This window comes from Cnephaeus nilssonii (assembly GCF_951640355.1).
Source record: "Cnephaeus nilssonii genome assembly, chromosome: 3".
NCBI classification, from domain to species: Eukaryota; Metazoa; Chordata; class Mammalia; order Chiroptera; family Vespertilionidae; genus Cnephaeus; species Cnephaeus nilssonii.
In genome coordinates, this window is record NC_137074.1 from 76,050,656 (window position 1) to 76,060,735 (window position 10,080).

At 45.1% G+C, this 10,080-nt stretch overlaps 1 pseudogene across 1 annotated transcript; it reads left to right on the top strand.

The window, feature by feature from the left end:
• The first annotated feature begins 4,632 nt into the window (after positions 1–4,632).
• Positions 4,633–9,315, top strand: LOC307096889 (procathepsin L-like; annotated as a pseudogene). Its single transcript, XR_013815245.1, has 7 exons — positions 4,633–5,783; positions 6,084–6,206; positions 6,308–6,454; positions 6,637–6,861; positions 7,254–7,419; positions 8,089–8,205; positions 8,934–9,315. The product of XR_013815245.1 is annotated as a procathepsin L-like (transcript).
• The last annotated feature ends 765 nt before the right edge of the window (positions 9,316–10,080 follow it).

The following is a 10,080-nucleotide window of genomic DNA, read 5'->3' on the forward strand; positions in this document are numbered from 1 at the left end:
GAAGCTGCCGAGCTACAGCAATTTTGCAGAGTGCCCTCTCGCACTCTGGGACCCCTTGGGGGATGTCAGACTGCGGGTTTTGGCCAGATCCCTGCAGGGTAGGCTGAGGGACCCCACCAGTACATGAATCCATGCACTGGGACTCTAGTTTACATATATCAGTCATGGCTGTACTCATTTACTGTAAAATCAAGATTAGTATCCTATCTAATAATAGAGTAATATGCAAATTAACAGTACCTCCGCGACAAAAACGGTGGCCCCCATAGCCACAAGATGGCAGCACCCAGTCCGCTCAGCTCTGCTGCTGGAGTGTCCAGCCTGTCAGCAGGAGCAGCAAAGCTGGACCCACCTCCGGAGGGGTTTTTGATCTGCCCCCAGACACGGCAGTCAGAGCCAGGACAGCAGGGCATGGAGGCTTCCATGGCAGTGGGGAAGCCCCAGGCCCTGTTAACAGAGCCAGGCTGGGACAGCAGGGCATGGAGGCTTCCCTGGCAGCGGGGAAGCCCCAGGCCCTGCAAACAGAGCCTGGACAGCAGGACATGGGGGCTTCCTTAGTGTGTCGGTGTCCTCAAAGCCCCCAGGCCTGGCAGACAGAGCACACTGCAGGGCATTGGGGCTTCCTTCTCATGGCGCATGGCAGAGGCTGGCAGAAAGCGGAAAGCAGGGCATGGGGGCTTCATCTCCATGGCTGCAGGGAAACCTCCAGGCCCCGCAGAGAGCAGAGAACCACGGGGAGTGGGCCTAAGTCATCAGTAGGACATCCCCTGAGAGCTCCTGGATTGTAGAGAGTGCAGGTTGGGCTGAGGGACCCCCGTGCACGAATTTCGTGCACTGGGCCTCTAGTAGTTAATATAAGATTTTAAAATGGAAAGGCTAAGCTTTAAAAAAGCCATTGGTAAAGTTACATGTATGATGTGTCTAAGTAAATGCACGAACTACAAGAGAGGACAATGAGCACAAAGTAAGAGTTTAATTAATTCTTGTTGAGTGATTTACTTAACGAATTGGCTGTTTAACCCTATAGAAAAAAGCAAGGTTACAGTAGTTCAGAAAAGTAAGTTATTTTATAAGTGACTTCATATGAACATCTAATCATAACAGGCTCTTTTCCATAAAAATATAAGTGGTAATAGGTAATAAGCCACTTTACAAGTGGACAGTTTTCTGGATAATGTTTTTAATATATATATATATATATATATATATATATATATATATATATATATATATATATTAGAGGCCCAGTGCATGATTTAATCATGCACCTGGTGCACCAGCTGGCTGGCTGTCCGCTGGTGCACCAGGCCTTCCGAAAGCCTCTGGCGCAGCGGAGGCTTTCGAAAGGCCTTGTGCCGGAGCAGACAGACAGCCAGCTCCCCCGCTTTGGCTTTTGATCGCGGGGAAGCTGGCTGTCTATCTGCTGGTGCCCCAGGCCTTTCGAAAGCCTCCGGCGCAGCCATGGCACAGACGCTGAGCTCGCGGCGCCACTGGCTCTGCGAGCTCAGCGTCCTGCTGGCCCAATCAGCTACCCCGGCCACCCTGAGTCCCGCCCCCTGCGCCTCCTGCTGGCCCAATCGTGGGCGTAGCGGAGTGATGGTAATTTACATATTACCATTTTATTATGTAGGATGTATATATATATATATATATATATATATATATATATATATATATATATATGTTTGTTTATTTATTTATTTATTTATTGACTTCAGATAGGACGCGAGAGGGAGAGAGAGATAGAAGCATCAATGATGAGAGAAAAATCATTAATCGGCTGCCTCCTGCATGCCCCCTACTGGGGAATGAGCCCACAACCGGGGCATATGCCCTTGACTGGAATTGAAAGGGGGACTCTTCAGTCCACAGGCTGATATTTTATCCACTGAGCAAAACCAGCTAGGGCTCTGGATAATGCTTTTTCAGAGTAAGTCTTGGCTTAGTGAATTTCAACAAATTGAAACGGAGGTTATAATGGGGAAGGTTTTAAGTGGCCTCATGGTCTTGAATACCACCATACTAGATTTGTTCACTACCCTATGGTTAAAAACTTCCAGAGATGAGGTAGAGATTTAGATCCTGTCTTCCTAGTGAGCAAAAGTAATCTATTCAAATGAACACAAGAAGATACTTTCACAGACACTGCATTTTAAATGGGAATCCGGAAGTTCTGCCAACTGCATTTTATCAAAGGCAGGGCTAAAGTTTGGTTGCTTGACTAAAACATGACCATTTTAATAATTAGTACTCATCAAAGTTATGTGGCAATGGAAATGGGAATAGAAGAAGAAAAGGAACACTATAGTTAGCAACAACCCATTTCTGTAATGCATTACTTAGCAGATTACATATAAATCGATGTCATGATTTGGAGTAGTACCTTCCACTCTCTTGCCTTAATGACTTTCTCCTGTATTTCTCCTGATGTAGGTATTTCTTGATTTTACTTTAGGTTTTGAGCATATCTGCAGTAAAGAGAGTCCATTTTTTGTTTCATTGTGTTTGTATCACATCCCAAGAAACAAAGGGGATGCCATTCTTTGGAGCGGCGCCTGCCACACAGCCTACGGGGAGGCCATTGCCTAAGGTGCAGGCGTTCGTGCAGTAGCAGGTTTTTCCACCCTGTGCAATCTTATGGAGCTGTGACCCAAGGGAACTGTAAAGCCCACCTGTGAGAATAACTTGGATTTCTTGTGAGGGACTGAGTAAACAAAAGAACAGTGGCTAGGTTTCATATGACTATAGTGCTCTGGTCTCTAGAAGAAACCTCCGTAGCATCCATCCGCCTCAAACCGGTCAGAACCTCCTGAGTGGCTACCAAATTCTTTTTGCCTCCACTTCCCACCCAGGACAAAGCAGAGAGATCCAAATATTCTCCCCAAACTACTCTCAGAAGATGCTCCATGCCTAGTTGTTCCTCCTACATCTTCCCCAAGACAACAGCCTTTAATCAGGTCTTAGGGGAGCTTCCTTGTTTTTTTCATTATAAAGCTTCTCCTCACCCCCAACTGGCTTTGAATTGTCTCCCTTGTTTTCTTGTGGGCAGTCTTCCACTTGTGTTGACTGCCTTGATTAATTTTTTAAAAAAGAAAAGAACAACTCCAGCCATATGCAAAACATGGTACTTTGTAACCACTTCAGAACTTCCGCTCCTAGTAGTGTTTGAGAGGAAAGGGATTCTACTTCAAAGGACATAAAGTGAAATTTTTAATAAATTGGTTTTCAAAATATTTATTTATTTGTGCTCTGCAGTCTCTCAATTGAATTTTTACTAAGAATTTACAAATTGACATGCACTATGACTCCAGATAATAATAAAGATATGCCTAGATAAAACAGTTTAGGGAGGGGACGAGGGATGTTTATTTTCTAACATATATTTTCTACAATGAATACATTTCTTAAATAATTTTAAAAAGAAACTTTTAACAACATTTCTGAGTTAATATCCTTAAATATATATATATATTTGTTATTAATATATATATGAAAGTGCATTTCATATATATATGAAAGTACATATATATATATTTAAGGATATTAATATATATATATATGAAAGTACATTTCATATATATATGAAAGTACATATATATATATATTTAAGGATATATATATATATATATGAAAGTACATTTCTTAAAGCCAGGAGATGCACTTTGGATACTAAGGAAGACAATGATCCATCCACAATGCCAAGAGCAGGAAAGTAAAAGCAGTCTCCACCCTTCTCCACTGCTGTTCTTATTAAGCCAAATTCTTTTGCTAATAACGCCTTCCCGTGGGTTTTCAGAAAGGCTTGAGAGGGAAGAATCCCTGCCTGGGGAAGACGGGAAAGGAGAAGTATAAAATGCTAGCCTTCTATGGAGACCCTCCCAGTGCGTCCCCTTTCCTCCCAAGGACATGGGCCTTGACCACCGTGTCTGCGTTTTGGGCATTGTCATTCCGCTGCAGATTCTTCCCAAACCCAGCTGCGCCCATCGGTAAACAGTGAGCACACATCTGTCTGTGGGCTCTGCCTCCCAGCAGCCGCCCCACGGTTTGCAGCGGGATAAGCAGGAACCACTGGGCTACATGTTACTGCTCCCAGCGCTCCCGAGAGTTTAACCAAGACTAGGACCAAAGGGCACTGGGGTTACACTGAAGTCCCCCGGGGCTCTCTGTAAGCTTTCCGTGAACCACCCGCCAAGCACATGAATTCCAGGTAGTTGGGTGATCCGGATTCTAGGAAGGTGGGGGACCCTCCTTATAGTTGTTCCTGGGCCCCAGCTCTCCTACCCCGGGTCCAGGGAGCGAAGTCCGACTGAAGCCCAGTGGAGTTGGGACAGCGCCGCGCCACGCGCCGGGAGTTTCAACCCCAGAGGCCCCGCCCCCGGCCGGCTCAGCCAATCGCGGCGCGTGCAGGCGGTGGGGGCGGGGCTGCCGAGCCGAAAGCCCGGGGCCTTAAAAGGCTGAGTCCGGGGCGCTTGGGCTAGAGCCACGGGCCCGTCGACCTTTGAGGAGTGTCGTGCGCCCGTGGAGTGCGGCCTCCCAGCTGTGGCCGCCGCAGGTCAGTCCGTGGCCACGGCGCGTCGGGGGCAGGGGCTCGGGGAGGGGCCCATCCCGGGGCTCGGACGGAGGGATGGGCGCGACCCCAGGGAGCGAGAGCGCCGGCCGGCCCGCGCCGGGAGGCTGCGGGCGCTGCTCGAGCCCTGCTTCTCACCTGCGGCCTCGAGGCCGGAATGGCAGACGGAGGGTTCGGGGAGCCCGGGGCGGCGCGGAGACCGCCGGCCTCTAGGCCTGTGCAGGAGCGCCAGCCTCAGGGCGGTGGCGGCCCCAGGTCGGCGGGGCCGGTGCCCAGCGCTGAGTGCGCCCACGACCTCCGGACGCGGGCGTGTGCGGGGGGTGGGGCGGCATTCCCGCAGCGCGGCCCCGGCGGCCGCGTGGGCGTCACCTGGCCCGGGCCGGTGTCCGAGCACCTGGAGACCTGGGCCCGGTGCAGACCATGGAATCGGGGGCTCTGTGCTCGGTGCTCCTCTGAGCCACGTGATCGGGTAGCGGGTTTGCGGGAGGGACTGAGGGTGTGGGCTGCTGAGGCCAAGCGTGCTGGGTGCCCCGCTGCCCATGTTTTCCTAGGGAGGCCTTTCAGAAAGGTTTCAAATTCCAGAAGCAGAGGCTTGAAGGCAGGTCGCACCCCCTGCGGTACAGTAGTCCAGAAGAAAGGTGTAAGGCGGAAACCTAACGCCCGGGGATCCCCTGTTCTTACTTGGGATCAGAGTCCTGATAAATCGTTTCCCGGGTCACTTTGGTACCTTGAGTAAATAACCTGGACCAACAGTCTCTTTCTCTTGCTTTAAGCTTCAGACCCATAAGGTGTCCCGAGGCCCTTATCAAAACCTCAATGATCATTGCACTGTTACAATGAAGTCTATTTCAATTCCTGTAGCACTTGTCAGCCTGTTTTTCATTTTGATGGCTGAATCGTATACCTCCACTATCTGGTAAGTCCTTGGCCTCTTTTTCTCCACCCACATCCTTAGCCTTCAGCAGACCTTCCATAAATATTTGGGACGGTAATGTAAATGTTTTTATCCCACAGTAAGATGGCTTTGCGGAAGGATTGGTCTAATCAGATCACTCTTTCCCCCCCCCCCCCCCCCCTAGGTTTTTGAAACATGAATCCCTCGCTCCTCCTGACTGCCCTTTGCTTGGGAATAGCCTCAGCTATTCCAAAACTTGATCCAGGTTTGGATGCACAGTGGTACGAGTAGAAGGCAACACACAGGAGGCTATATGGCGTGGTGGGTAGCATCTGAAACTGCCCAGCGGGACCCCACAGAGAAGGGCCCTTGAGGTTAGGCGTTGATAGCCACAGAGCAGCTTCTAGAGGCCAGCCATCCCAGGGCAGTAATTTAATGGCAGTCATTAATGAGCACCGTTTGGGTATACAGCCCTGTGATGGCACTTGGAGAACAGCACCCAGAAGTATAAAGCCTTCCCTGGCTGTGGTTTCTCTTCCTCTCTGTCTGCAAATCCACTTGGTGAGAGTAGGTTGGGTTTTCAGTAGAAGTGAAGACGACGTGGTCTATGCTTGCCTCTAGAATGAAGAAAGATGGAGGAGAGCCGTGTGGTAGAAGGATATGAAAATGATCGAACTGCACAATCGGGAATACAGCCTAAGGAAACATGGCTTCACCATGGCAATGAATGCCTTTGGTGACATGGTAAGTGTGGCTTGGGAGGCTTCACTTTTTGTGCTTTCTCTCGGTACTTTTAGCAAAATAACCTCTAGCTTTTTTAGCAGTTTGTTTACTTTTCCTTATAGACCAATGAAGAATTCAGGCAGGTGATGAATGGCTTTCAAAAACAGAAGCAACGGAATGGGAAGGTATTCTGAGAACCTCTCTTTGCTCAGATCCCCTCATCTGTGGATTGGAGAGAGAAAGGCTATGTAACTCCTGTGAAGAACCAGGTATGACCATGTTCAGATCTTTTATCTCAGGAAAGCCAAAAAGGAATGGCATCCCTGCTCTGGTCCACTGGAATGACATGCTTTTTGCTGGGGTGTTTTTTTTAAGAGCATTCAGGTGTATGGGCTCTTGTCAGTCTTTGTATTTGTCTTATAAACTGATCATTGTTGTTTTTTATTTTCAGGGTCAGTGTGGTTCTTGTTGGGCTTTTAGTGCAACTGGTTCCCTTGAAGGACAGATGTTCTGGAAAACTGGCAAACTTGTCTCGCTGAGGGAGCAGAACCTGGTGGACTGCTCTCGCGCTCAGGGCAATGAGGGCTGCAATGGTGGCTTAATGGCTAATGCCTTCCAGTATGTCAAGGACAACAAAGGCCTGGACACAGAGGAATCCTATCCATATATCGCAAGGGTAAATGGAGCTCCTGCTCTGCTTTTGAAAGTTGAACATTTTCGGAGATAACAGACACCTTAGTCAGCATTCACATTTTACATGCAAACTGTCAGAACTGTCACTATAAATTATCAAATTTTGCACAGATCTCTGATTAGGTGGTTAACTGTAGCTGTTCTTACTTCTATGTAACATGGATAATATATGCACTATTCTGCATATAATGCAGATTTCTCCATAGTGAACATTTTTTTAAGGCAGCCAATAGCATTTTGCTTCCTGGGTTGCTGTAAAATAAAGTTGACTTAGAAATAATTAAGATGCAAACTTCTAAGTCTGGGGTCTTAGAACTAATGTTCCCCAGGAGGTGGGTGGTACTCATAAGTCTCTTTCCCACTTACCTTTAAAAGTAATCAAATACCTGCAACTATAAACCTGAGTATTCTGCTGCCAACGACACTGGCTTTGTGGATATCCCTCAGCGTGAGAAGGCCCTTCTGAAGGCAGTGGCAACTGTGGGGCCCATCTCTGTTGCTATAGATGCAGGCCATTCATCGTTCCAGTTCTATAATGAAGGTAGGTGTTTGTCTTTTTATTATAGAAATTCGGGTAGGCAAAATTGGAAAACACCATCATGATTTAATTTTTTTGGCATGGAGTTCTGCTTTCCAGGACTGTAGAATTTTGAGTGTGTACATTTTACATAGTGATGTTTCCACTTTAAATAGTTTCCCATGATGACAGACTGTTCATAAATATCTTTAAGTGGCTATGTAATTAGTTCTATAGATATACCCTAAACTTGCATGACTGTCCTCCAATTGTTGGACCTTTATTCCAAAAATTTCTTATTATTGTAATTAGAACTATAAAGAGCCCTTTGGCTCAAGGGTTCTCTTTAGAACCTTTAGGTGGCATTCTAGGAGTAGGAAGGCCTATGCTAATTAATATTAGTTAAATGAGTGCCTAAATCATATTAGTCTTGATAACTAGATCATATTGGAAATTTTATTTTTGGTTAGAAAATATATTGGATTTAGTTAAATTTTGCTGATTTCTAGTGAGTTGAGTTTGACTTACTTTTTGTCAGCTATTACTATTTTTTGGCAAATAAATTTAAGCCTCATTTGGAATTTATGCATAATACTGAATTTTGAGAGGCCTCTCTTAACAGGTTGATAGGGTGGGTTCCTGTCACCTATCACTTGGAGCTTCTCATCCCAACATTGAATTTTACTCTCATAGGCATCTATTATGAACCAAACTGCAGCAGCAAAGACCTGGATCTCGTGTTCTGGTGGTTGGCTATGGCTCTGAAGGAGGAGAATCAAAGAACAATAAATTTTGGATTGTCAAGAACAGGTATAAAACCCCAAATGTTATATTTGAAATTGAAAAGGGAATCCTTGTTTGGAACCAGTATTTGGTTTCAGGTCTCAAAATGCTCAGTTTTGGAATTCCAGAAGTCTTTCTCATACTTACAGTCACAAAAGTTCTGGTGTTTGATCTTAAGATTCTGTAGAACCTTGTTAGTGTCATTATTATGTATTTGTAGCATTGCACTTCAAAATTCTGAAAATTTTCTTAATTAAGAACACATCTGGCCCAGGGTTGAGAGCTGATTTCCTTTTTCTCTCTCCATTTTTTCACAAGCTTTAGTGAGCAGAAACATCTGCCTCTGCTGATTCTTTAAGTCTAAAAATTGTCCCAGAGTTCAGTGGCCTCCTTGCATCCTTCCCATTGTCATTCATTTGATGTCCTGCCATTGTATTCTGCTTCCCATCTCAGGCATAGGAGGTTATCAGGAGCAATTTCCACAGCCAAAGTTCTTACAGAGGGAGATGATGTGTAAGATAGCTGTGGAAATAGACTGCTACATTGGAATCCCAGTTCCGCCTCAATTTCATAGCTTAGTAAGTTAAAATAAGGATCCTGGGGGAATTAATAGGCTTATTACAAATATAGGTAACATCCCTCAGAATAGTGTCTGATACATGGTAGGCACTATTTTAAGTATTAGTTAGCATTATTAATGAAGCTAATATGTACTTGATTCTTTGAATAAAATGCAAAACATATTCTTCTTTCAGCTGGTGTTCAGGATGGGGCATGAATGGCTATGTAAAAATGGCCAGAGACCAGAGCAACCACTGTGGAATCGCCACGGCAGCCAGCTATCCTACTGTGTGAGCTAATGGATAGTGATATTAGAAGCCTTGAGGATGGCACATCCAGTGGAATTTTATCTTTAAACTGATCAGACCTTTATTGTGTAAGATAAGAAACTCGAATCGTTAAGGATCCAAGTTGTGATGTGAATTCTGTGACATTTTTATAAGGGTAAAATGTTACCAGTACTTTAATTACTGTTATAAATAGCTTTATATTATTGAAGACTCATTGCTTAATTCTAAGACTTTTGAATTTTCATTTTTTAAAAGGATATATAAAACTTTACCTTTTAAAATAAATTTTAATCTAATACGTAGAAGTGGAATTTCTGTTTTTTAATGCGTTAACTTTTTGCATAGTCAGGGAATATAATTGGGCTATAAAGACATAAGTAAATGTGCCAGCATATAGGAGAAAGATTAACTGGGTAGCCCTCTGGGTCTTCTGGTTATAAACGTGCAGATTTTATGTCAGCTGCCCATTGGCTGTGTTGACCTAACTCTTGAATCTAGCAAAATGTGATAAACAATCTGGAAGGACAAAGGTAAACTTGTTGTAATAAAGAAAAACAATTTACTTTTTAGAAAAATGAATAGACATACAGAATCGTAGGTTTTGAATACTAGAAGAGGGCCTCCTCTTCTTGCACTCCAGCTGGTGGTAACTAGGAGGTTATGTGGTAAGAGTCTCAGAGCAGCCACCTGAATGAATCCCTGGGGAAGACCATGGGACTACTTTGCAGTTGAATAAGGACCAGACGCCAGGATTGCCAGGTCTCTGGTAGCATTCCACATAACTCTGCTAGGAAAAGCCTCATTTGTTACCAGTGTTCGCAAAAGTAAACTTAGTGGTTGTGATGAACAAATCTCAGGTGCATGTTAATAACTGAAGAAATGTCTTCAAGATCTCAGAAAATGAGGCTGGGCTACAAAATAGTCGTGACTTTGGAAGATGGGTGAGAGATCACTAGGTAAATGTGGGTTTAGCTACCTCATCTTTGAATTAAAAATAAATTCATGCCCTGGCTGGTTTGGCTCAGTGGATAGAGCATTGGCCTAGGGACTG